Raw genomic sequence first — 12349 nt, forward strand, 5'->3', positions numbered from 1 at the left:
AACAAATAATCCTATTAGATTAAAATTCTTCCATCAAGTTTTTGTTTAGCACGTGTGCAGGGTGTGCAGTTTGGAGTGTGTGTGTATGTGTGTGTGTGAAAAGGGAGAAACAGAAAAGAGGAGCGGTTTTCAGTGATGTTCCCTCTTTGTTGATTGGGCCAAGTTACATGTGTCAAACTATTATTTGGCCCTGGAGTAATAAGTGAATTACTCCTGCTATCTCTAACACAACAAAGAGACAGAGCAGGAAAGGCTGTCATATGTAATATTTTTTCCTGAGGCGATTTAAAGCAAAATACACAATGACACTCAATCAAACATATCTACAATGATAAAGAACATAGTTATTAACGCACAGAAATAACACCCGAAGAAAGGACAGAATTTTAAGGAATAAACAGTGTGAGGAGAGATCCATTATAGTGCGCTGGAGAAGTCTGAACATGTTCCGCCCACACGTGCGCGGCATCCAGGTCTGTGCAATTACGTAATTTATCGGCTTAAAGATATCGGCCTAATTTAGACATCGGATCGATAACGATAATCTTAAAAATAGCATTTATCGGCCGATAACGATATGGCCGCCGATACATCGTGCATCCCTTTAATATATAAGATAGGATGGCATGGTGGTTCAGTGGTTAGCACTGTCACCTAACAGCAAGAAAGTTGCTGATTCAAGTCCCAGCTGGGCCAGTGTGAAGTTCTGAGTTTGATGTCCTCCCCTGTGTTCATGTAGGTTTCCTCCTGGTGCTCCTGTTTCCCCTACAGTCCAAAGACATGAACTTTAGGTGAATTGAGTGGACTAGATTGGCTGTAGCATAATAGTGCACATGTGAATGCCAGAGTGTATGGGTACTGGGTTGCGGCTGGAAGGGCATCCACTGCATAAAAAATGCAGGAATAGTTAGCGGTTCATTCTGCTGTGGCGACCCCTGATAAATAAGGAACTAAGCTGAAGGAAAGTCAATGAATGAATATATACGTCTTGGTAAATTATTTTAAATGTATAATGTTAACAAATCACTGTCCTTTTATACTTTGTTAATGATTAATTCTTCCTTAACAAATTATTGCATTATTTACATACCATTTGTTTTTTAAAGTAGTTGGTGGTTTTTAGAATGAGTTAGTAAATGATTGATAAACTATGCAAATCAACATTTATATATTTTATTATTCAGGTATATGGTAATGTTTAATATGTATGTTAATAAATACTTTATTAATACTACTCTCTGCAGTTTTGTGACCTAATCTAAAGCGAGGACTATTTGATATTGAGAACTATTTGCTGTTGCTTACTGATGTCTTATTATGTAGAGCTAATGCTGAACAAATGATGAACTAACATGTTACTAAAGCTTTATAAATTATTTGTAGTGTGCAGTTATTATAAAGTGTTACCAATTTTTTTTTTATGTTTTATTTCTTTGTTCTTATGCCCAAGTCAGTCTATTTTTATCTGTAACTAAGATTCATGTTTGATTTCCTATTTTCTTTTAGATTTATTTTTTTTTTATTTTCCCTGGAGAATTATTACTTCCGCTTTGCTGTCCTATTTTGTGTCTTGTACTGCTTCAGTCTCACCCATGTCCTGACTTCCCTAGCCTGCTAGTTTGGAGTTTATGCTTCTAGTGTCAAACTCTGGTTCTGTCCACTGCCACTCTTACTTCTGTTAATTCTGGTGCTGTCTTGTTGCTGTCACTGGTTTACCTGTAAGTTATTGTCCCTACTGTTTGAATTTTGTCACCCCTTATTTGTCTACTTGTGCTTTATCTGTTTTTATCCTCCTTACGCTGGCTGCCTGTTAAGTTTCATATTGATTTTAAATATAGCTTCTTACCTATAAAGCTTTAAATAATCTAGCTCCTGTTAATCTAACTAACCTTCTGTCTCACTACAATCCAACCCGCTCTTTAAGATCTCAAAACTCAGGGCTTCTGGTAGTACCTAGAATAGCAAAGTCAAGTGAAGGCGGGTGAGCCTTCTCATTTATAGCTAACAAACACTGGAATAGCCTTCCTGATAATTTACAAGTTTCAGACACACTCCAGCAGTTCAAAACTACATTAAAAACTTAATTTTTTAGTAAAGCATACACTCAATTCATCACATAGCATTATGATGCTTGAATGTGCTCCACGCAGGTTTTTTTATTTCTTATTTTTTTTGCATCTTGTTTATATACTCTATGAACTGCAGCTATGCTAATTATTCTCTTTATTCTCTATTTCCACCTGGGGATACTCATCCCGAGACCCCCACAGACTATGCAGCACCACTGATGTAATCGATGACTAGCGACGAAATGATGCCAAGGTTTCCATAATTCTGGACCAAGCTGTATCCTGAGCAGCTGCTGTGGTGGTCTTGGAGGAGTGGAGAGCATGTGACTGATTCCTGTGATGCTCCAGTGACAGAAGAGTCTTTGCTGACATCCAGCATTCTCCAGCCTTCAGTGCCTGGACTGCTGCCCTGCCCAAGACGTTTTGCCATAGGAGAAATTGTCATGCACAACTGAGCCTAGTTTCTCTCGAGGTTTTTAAATTCTTCACTTTTGCCAATTGGTGAAATTTTTTCCTCGCCGCTGTTGCAACTGTCTTGCATGGTTCGGGACCTGTAGAGCTGTGCATCGATGGATTTGCTCCCCAGTGTTTGGACTCTCAGTATTTGTTATTAAACCACACTGAACTGAGCTGAACTGATATTAAACTCTGAAAACTGAACTGACACAGTTTTAATTTACTATAATATTCTATGTGAAGCTACTTTGACACAATCTACATTGTAAAACTCTATAGAATTAAAGGTACATTGAATTTTATTAATTTTATCCTGTTTATACCCGCTGAAACCGGGTCCTCTTTCCTGCAACCAACCTGATAAATAACCCATTAATAATTACTCAAGTGTTACATCCTTCTAAAGGAATTCTTCTTTAAACTACAGTGCCACAAAACAGAATATTGACATAACAACAATTCTTTTAAGTAATATTTGATTTGTTTACAATAGTTAACGTCATAAAATACCTATATAAATATGCCACTATTAAATTGTGCTTCCATGCTGCTTATTAAATTCAATAAATGTTATAGTCATACTATACTACTGTGATATGCTAGTGTAATAGTGTGAGTTTCTAACCAATCGCAACAAACCCAGACATAATCTGACCATGACCAGATAGGCTTCACATTAGATCTTAGATCTTTTTAGACCAGAGAAGGGTTAATTAGTCGACTGACTGATTAATTAGTTTGTTTATTAGATTAATTATCAATCAATTATTGTGCATTGCATTTTGGGGGGCAGTGTGAACATAAAAGTAACTAATCAACCTATTAAGCAATGCAATCATTGTGTGGACCAGTCCTGAAAATCTGGCTCATTCTACGTTTATTAGAAAATGGTCAAATTCATCTGAAGTCAAAATCAACAAATGGATATCAGCATACACGCTCATGTAGCACAGTGAATGACTCTCTTAAGGTTAATTATGCTAATTAACACAGGAAATTGGAAACACCAGCAAGGCTTGAGTCATCTAAGCATTTATGTGACGATACTGAACATGTCTAAAACGTTGCCAACTCAAACAAGTCTCCCGCACAAAGCTTGCTAACTTACCCTGATTGGAAGCTTTTAAACTTCAACTAGAGCACTTTGTAAGACATACATCCCATTCTCAAATATCCCATGTGTAGCACACTGATTTCAGTCCTGGCCCTGGTGACATTGTGTATATTCCTTTTATCTGAGAACCTCTCTTTTACATTGTAATATTGAACAATGCAATTTACCAAATGAAATTAGTTATTTTCACTAAAATAGTAATGTAATTTCCTTGCAATAGAAGCTTATGTAAAGTCAAAATTGGAGCTGAGCTTAATTAAGGAATATTTTTAATATTTAAATAAAAAATAACTAAATGACAAATAACACAGTAAAGTTTGCACAACTTAAAAAGTAAGTAAAGCAAAACACACTTACATGTTACAGTAATGAGCCAATAATAATAATACTAAGTCTGATATAAAAGATGTGGGTCACCAGGACCAGGATTAAAGTGCTGTAGCACATGGTTTTCTGACACTGATACTGACATTAAACAACCCTATGTTTCCTCTTGGCCAGACAAGTAATAACAATTTATTTATTAACAATTATTTGGATACATAAAATACGGGATGGATTCTTCTGTGCGCAGGAGCCAATTTAAGGTGGACTGGCACTGTACTAACAATTTTAGTAACAGGAAATGAGGCAATAAATTTAAGAGAAAGTTTATTACTAAGGGTAAGCAGAGGAATGTTCTTAGAAAAAAGCCACACTTTTAGACCAACAACTAGAAAACAGGAGGCTTAGACCAGGGCGATCAGCTTTAGCTTTGTGCGCATACCCACCCGCTGAAGGGTCTGTCTGGCCCTTCTCCACGTGTGTCGACAAAGGCTTGGGTCGAGGGAAGCATGACTTTGGATTCCAGACTGGTAAAAACAGGTAGCTGGTCCCTTAAACTGCATTCCCATCATTCCCGTAGCTAACACTGTTAATGAGTTGTGTGCGTACTCAGCCCATGGGAGTGTTGAAGGGAAACCAGACATCGCAATGTATGTTCGCGATCTTGGTTGGCTCTTTCTTTTTGCCCATTACTCTGTGGATGAAATCCAGAAGAAAGACTAACAGTGGCCTCTAATGAACGGCAGAACTCTCTACAAAATCTAGAGACAAACTGAGGCCTCCTGTCAGGAACCACATCCCTCTGGAGGCCATGAATACGAAAGATGTGATTAATGACAGCAACCACTGTCTCTCTGGCTAAGGGATAAAATGAGTAGCCTTGGACTGGTCCACAGCATTCAGAACCTATGTGTTGCCACACAATGGCGAGAGACCTGTGACAAAATCTAGCGAGATGTGAGACAAGGGTCAAGAGGGTACAGTCAGCGGCTAAAGAAACCCGGCATTAGGGAGATTGGAAGTCTTAGAAACAGCACAAACAGAGCAAGCCAAAACAAATTCACGCACACTATGAGCCATAGCTGGCCACCAGATTTGCTGTTTAACAAGAAATAAGGTATGACTCACCCCGGGATGACAAGCCACTTTGGAAGAGTGTCTCCATCGAATGACGTAAGACCAAATCTGCTCTGGCTCAAACAACCGATTCGGTGGGCCTCCAGGCAGAGCCATTACCCCTTCTAAGACTGTGCGAACCTTCGACTCTATCTCTAATGATCTGGCAGAAATACAAATGTTCTGTGGAACAATGGGCTTAAGAAATGATATGTGTTCGGAAGCGTCAAAAATACAAGATAACGCATCGGGTTTTATGTTTTTGGACCCCGGTCGATAAGAAATGATAAATTCGAAATGTCTGAAAAGTAAAGCCCATGAGCCTGCCTAGAACTCAATTGTTTAGCGGACTTGATGAATTCAAGATTTTTATGGTTGGTCCAAACAATAAAACAAAACCCCAAACTTTCTAACCAATGACGTGACTCTTCCAACGTGAGTTTGACAGCCAGCAATTATATAAACGGTGAGAGAAAAACACTCAGGGATGCATTTTGCCATTCGAGGAAGAACGCTGGGACAGGATAGCTCTGACCCCCACCTTTGATGCATCAACCTTTACCACAAACTGCTGAGAGGGATCAGGGGCGACAAGAATTGGGGCTAAAACAAAGCTACCCTTCAGTTTCGTGCATGCAGCTTGAGCTATGCTAGACCGCCCGAACGTTTTTGAGGAGGTTAAGACAGGCACGGGGAGCTGGATGAAGTTGCAAATAAAACACTGGTAAAAACTGCCAAAGCCCAAAAACCTCTGCAGATCCTTGCGGGTGTCTGGAGTTGGCCAATTCACCACAGCCTGAATCTTCTCTGGATCGATGCACATCCCCTTGACCGACACAATGTGCTCAAAGAAAGGAACAGACTGTGCATGAAAAACTAATTTCTCCACCTTGACATAAAGCCTATTCTCTAACAGCCTCTGAAGCACTCGCCTGACGTGTTTTACATGTTCTTGGAGAGAACGGGAAAATATCAGTATGTCATCCAGGTAGACATAGATAAACTGGTCTATCATATCTCTCAACACATCATTGACGAGTGCCTGGAATTGTATATGGAAGAAATCAAATCAAGAGGTTTTTCATCTGGCCTGGAAAGAAAGTACACTTAAGTTTAGAAAAGCTTTAAAGTCTCACAGATCTGCTTATTTTTCAAAATTAATAGAAGTAAATAAACACAACCCTAGGGTTATGTTCAACACAGTAGCCAATCTAGCTAGAAATCAAGCATCAACATGCATTTCTCAACATAGCAGTAATGACTTTATGAACTTTTTCACATGCAAGATTGATTGATCAATTGTTTTCAAAAGTTTTCTTAACTAAAAAGTGTTAACGTTTTGAATTCATCCCGTCTTTTTGTATACGTTCCTAAAACTTTTAAATTAGGTATCATTTAAGCCTCAAAAAACAAAGCTTGATCCCAAAAAAACTAGTAAATTATAGACTCTTTACAAACCTGCCTTTTATATCAAAGATAATAGAAAAAGTCATATCTGCTCAACTATGCTCCTTCCTACAAAGAAACAATATTTCTGGAAAAGCTCAATCTGGACTGAGAGCATTTCATAGCACAGAAACAGCACTCCTAAGAGTTACAAATGACCTCCTCCTGTTGTCCGATCGTGGTTGCATTTCTCTTATAGTGTTATTGGACCTCAGTTCTGCATTTGATACAGCCGATCATAATATTCTCCTTGATAGGATTGAAAATTATGTTGGTATTACAGGAACTGCATTGGCCTGGTTAAGGACCTATCTATCTGAACATTATCAATTGTATCAGTTAATAAAGTGGCATCATACAGATCAAAAGTACACTGTGAGGTACCACAAGGCTCAGTTCTTAGTCCCCTACTGTTCACACTATATATGCTACCGCTATGTGATATCATTAAGAAACATGGAGTTAGCTTCTAATGTTATGCTAATGATACACAACTTTATATCTCCTCTCAACCTGATAACTTGTATGAATTTACAAAATTAACAGATTGTATAGCTGATATAAAAAAATTCATGATGCAGATTCAGATGAATTTAGATAAAACTGAGGTCTTGACCCAAAAACCTCACATGCAAAAACCTAGAACAGTTTAAACCTTGACGGATTTTTAGTTCAGTCCTCAACTTCAGTCAAAAACTCGGGGGTGATTTTTGATAGCAACCTGTCATTTGAAGGCCAGATTTCACTTATCTGTAAAACTGCATTTTATCATCCAAAAAATGTTGCCAAACTTTCACATATGCTATCAATGTCTGATGCGGAAAAGCTTATGCATGCTTTCATGACCTCTTGAAAAGATTATTGTAATGCGTTACTTGGTGGTTGCTCTGCTGGCTTGATTAACAAACTTCAGCTAGTTCAAAATACAGCTGCTAGATTGCTTTCTAGAACAAAGAAATATGATCATATTACTCCAGTTCTTTCATCATTGCATTGGCTCCCTATTAAATATCATATAAATTAAAACATTTTATTGACATTATATCTTTCTCCTATCTGTTACCTAAACTCTGGAACAGTCTTCCTAGCACAGTTCTGGAAGCAGACACACTCTATCGGCTTAAAACTAGATTAAAGACACATCTCTTTGCATTAGCATACACAAAAAAACAAATGCTATTGAAATCCAAAACCTCTAAAGGATTGTTAGTCTGCAGTAATTATCAGAACTGGAACCGGGAACACTTCTCTAAACACTTCCCTTTGGACGGCATCTGCGCTTATGTTGGTCTTTTTTTATTATTCCCAAGATGAGACTGATCCTTGTCAGACCCCAGTGACAGACGAGTCCTTGCATTGATCATTAAGGGACAGCCTGTAAACCAGCTAATGACCTCTCCTACCTGCAGCTTCTTTACAATGGACGTCCAGCACCTACACTGGAACTATGCACAAGACGTTTGCCCATAGGAGAAATGGTTGTGCCCAACTGAACCTGGTTTCTCTCAAGGTTTTTAAATTCTTCACTTTTGCCAATTGGTAAAGTTTTTTCCTTGCTGCTGTCACCAACATTCAAACGTTGAGTAGTGCTGTTTCATTCCAACCACTAGCCACCACCAGGGCATGAAACTAAAGAATGTACACCACCTTGGAGAGCTCTGTGAGGAATTTAAGTGGTTGCATTTGTAAATAGTTACAAAGATTTATCTGAGGCAAAAAGCTGCTAGAATCAGCCAACTCACCAGAATGTATAAGAATGTGCGACTAACAGAGTCAGGTGTGTATAATAGCTGGGGTAGAACTGAGACCATGGATGCTTTGAGAGTGTATACTAGTTCAGCAAAGGGGTCTAGGGTTGCAGGCGGTTAGGGATCCACGGTGATGTTGTGAGGTTCAGTCTTCTGTCAAATAGTGAAATACAGATATTTATTGGACAAATGCGAATGATTTGCAATGCAGGTACTGATATTAAAAGTATTTTGCTTTTCTTAGTCTTTGCATATGTATAGGGGAATCTTGAGGCACCAAAGAGACTAAGAAATGAGGATGACATTAAACAAGGTAACCATTTGACCATAGGAGATTCTGGAATAAATGGCAATCGCAGAGAGAGTCAAGTGAGTTTAGGGGTGTGACCTGTAGATTGGATTCTGAGTAAGTAAAGGTCAGTTACTTTTATGTATTTTATTTGTTTTAGGCTACAATAGCCCTCTATGGTCTGAGGGTGTTTTAAGGATCTAGTGAAGTTCTGACATGTCCTTACATTTGTGCTTCTCTCAGTTGCATATAAACATATATAGGGGTTGAACGATTAAATTGAAATGCCGGCTTTTAAAGCACAATAATGTATTAGTATGTGTAGGGCTTCCTTGCACATCCAATACAGAATCAATTTGCCTTGGGAATGACAGATACAAGTCCTGCACAGTGGCCAAAAGGATTTTGAGACACTCTTCTTGCAGAGTAGTGGCCAATTCACTGGTCCTTCAACAGACATTAAACATGTATATTGACTGTGGAGCTCCCGAAAAACAGGCAGACATCGGCAGACCTCTTTATGCAGCTGTGAAGACAGAGCAATCCCAGGAGATGCTTGCTAATACCCACAGGAGAGATGGCCATTCAAACCAAGCACAGACCTAGACAGTCTCATCCAGGCTAGCACCTACCTGTGTTGCAACAGGGTTCGTTTGTTTTGATAAGTTATTAACCAAGGCTGAACCTGGACACTGGCATTCCACATGCCACTTTTAACACACAAGACATGGATCATTTGTTCCGAAAGGCATTTTACCAAGGCTGAACCTGGACACGGCTATCCCGCAAGCCACTTTTAACACACAAGACAGGAATCATTTGTCCCGATAGGCATTTAACCAAGGCTGAACCTGGACACAGGCATCCCGCAAGCCACTTTTAACACACAGAGACAGGAATAATGACCAGCCCACCCCAATAAAGACACTGCATAGCAATAAATGTCTGAACACCATATGACCTTTATTGTTTTAGAAAGTTTTTATTTCTTCAGGGAGATTTAGAGTCATCCAGTGGTGGCCGTGCTCCCTGGCTTTTCCCCTTTACAGACTGCTATGGCAGAGTCCTCCTGCTGGTTCCCACTTGGAAAGAGAGACAGTAAGGCCAGTTAGCCAACATCACATGCCCTGCTGTTCACATCCATGCTTTGGCTAGCCAAAGAGGACCTGACTTACCAGGGGTGATCCAGGACTGTCTGCCCTCTTGCACCCCTTTTTTGGGTGGCTTCTTTGCCCGCTGCTTCCTCCTCCTCCTTCTCCACCAAGGCCCTCTGAGAGAGTCTGTGGTGCTCACATGCTTGCAGAGGGCTCAGGAGAAGTGCGTAAAATTGATCTGAGGTTGAAGTGTCATGACACATGAAGTGTGCCACCTTCCGGCAATCCTCTGAAGAAAGCATTCTTTGCCTGCATCAGAGACAAACAGACAAACAGAACCTCTTATGGGTCAAAGCCACTGGCAGTCATGTGGCTCCAGGAGCAATACAAGCATGATCAAGTGTGTTGATCAAGTGTGTTGCGATGGCTGTCCGGATATCAGTGAAGGTCAGTTTGCCTGGAAGCCCCATGCTAGTCCATGCATATTGAAAATATTTTTTCAGGGTCCTGCAGGGGCTGGCTCTGGAGGCAAAAAAAAAAAATAAGTAGGTGGCCTGCCTCCCACCCTGCAGAGCAGCCCACAGGTCCAAGAACCTCTGGAACCAAGAACGAACTATCGAATAGGCACCATTTTTGGGCAGCTTCACTGTGCCAGCCATGTGAGCCTTTGCACGGCTTCTTTCTTTTCACAAAGGAATTATATAATCATCGAACTCCACCATTTGGACAGCTTCACTGGGCCAGAAGTGTGGGACTTTGCACGGCTTTTTGCTGTGGGTTTGCACACCTGACAGGACTGAACCAGACCAGGAAAACAGTCACCCTTACCCTTTTCTGGGTATGTTTTAGAGATCAGCCGGGATTGTGGCAGCCAGAACTTAAGTCTGCGATATCACATGTCATCAAAATCCTGACAACAGATCAGAGATAAATGGGGTCATGCACGTACCTTCAGGCATGAGATGTCCCAACACGTAGGCCGGGAAAGGGGGCCTCCAGTCTGGCATGACTTGGCATTTTAGGCCTGGATCAACAACTCAAACGGTGAGAGTTGTTGCTAGCAAGCCCACCAATTGAGACCCACCATCCTCCAACTGGACCTTTGTCATTCCAGACGCTCGCTAGCATGAGCCACCTTCCCCCAGACTCACTTAACTGCCTCTCCCCCAACCAAAGCTTACCCGGGGATGGGTCACTATTTTGGGGTTTGCCTCACACACATAGGCTTCACGCTTTCTCTCTTATTCACATACATACACACACACACATACACAAAAAGCTCTCTTTCATTCGCGCGCACACACACACACAAACTCACAGCAACAAACAAGCTAAACGCAGCATCAAGCTGTCTTAATCACACACATTCATACACGTGCTCGCTCGCTCAAGGGTCATGAGCGATATTGTTAGACTGCCGGCTCCTGTCCAAAATTAAACCAGTTACCGACCGCTCCCGCGCTTTATTCGGAAATTATTTTTTTTTCACAGAAATCTGGTCAGGTCCTGCAGTACAGCTGCAGGAATGCAGACCTCTACCGCACGCACCAACCATGCATGTCAAAACTAGTTGGAAATCGAACAGTCTCTCTGGGGCAGCACTGTATATCTGAACACCCTGAATGGGGGCGCCTTACATAGCTAAACTAGCAACCAAAACTAGTGGAAAATCGAACACTCTTTCTGGGGCAGTTCTGTATGTCTGAAACCCTGGATGGTGTTCAGACATACAGAAAAAAATACTTTATTTTGTATTTTCTTTTGGATTCAAGGCCATTCTGCAGCTTGATTTTCTTTTTCTGAAACCATTTGAGTTTCCTTCGCTGTGTTTTCAGTGTAGTGTATGTGTGTTTCATGCTGAAATATCCACTCTGGTTTCATCTTCATCATCCTGGTAGTGTAGATGTTGGACTGAAGCAGCTAATATAATTTACAATGACAAAGGCAGAGGGTTGCTGAATAACTACTGAGAAATTTCAGTTGCAGTCTGGGCTTTCACTGCCTTTCTACAGCCCCCTTTCTTTGTGTGTTCAATACTTTTTTCCGGTGTCATTTCATTTTATTACACAACTTAATATGTAAACTAAAAGATATTGTTTTATTTACATATATGAATTTCATTGGTTGTTACCAACATCAACAGCATATAAACAGATATATATATTCAAATATTATTTTAGTTTAATAAACATCTTTAGTAATAGAAAGCTAATATATTGGAAATAAACTACAAAACGTCAACTAAACTTTATATATTGTATTTTTGTTTCTCTTGATTTTTCCTATTTTTATTTAATGTTTTTCCTTAACATATTGTAACGTTGAATAAGACTCAGACAAAGGGTAATATCAACAGAAGGGTGTTTATTGCAGATATGAAAACAGATGAGTAAAGCCAGTGATAGCGTTGCTGATAATAAAATGAGTTCTGATAGAAAGTCTCTTGGGTTATACCATATGGAGAAAAATCTGAGGAATAGGGGTTACCAGGAGCTGGAAGCTGACCAGCATGCAGGGAGGAGTAGAAGAAAACGCACAGAAACACAATTGGGATTGTTGTTGCAAAAACCAAGGTAAGTATTTCTCATGCATAGGAAGAGTCCTTATCTGTTAAGGAGACCAGACAAAGTGCAAGAGGAAACGAGGTGCTTTTATGCCAAAGGTGCTGATTTTGCGATTGTGCTCAGTTCTGC

The 12349-nt window shown here is 40.1% G+C and overlaps 2 long non-coding RNA genes across 2 annotated transcripts in view; both read right to left on the reverse strand.

Moving 5' to 3' along the window:
• LOC137488296 (uncharacterized) overlaps positions 1-12349 on the reverse strand; it is a 724224-nt gene that overhangs the window by 44000 nt on the left and 667875 nt on the right. The gene's annotated exons all lie outside the window — the stretch shown is intronic.
• LOC108180013 (uncharacterized) lies at positions 9507-9965 on the reverse strand. Its single transcript, XR_015515048.1, has 2 exons — positions 9738-9965; positions 9507-9644 (listed from the first exon to the last, which is right to left on the reverse strand). It is a non-coding gene; the product is annotated as an uncharacterized LOC108180013 (long non-coding RNA).

This window comes from Danio rerio, chromosome 18 (assembly GCF_052040795.2).
Source record: "Danio rerio strain M-AB ecotype USA chromosome 18, GRCz13ab, whole genome shotgun sequence".
Classification (NCBI taxonomy): Eukaryota; Metazoa; Chordata; class Actinopteri; order Cypriniformes; family Danionidae; genus Danio; species Danio rerio.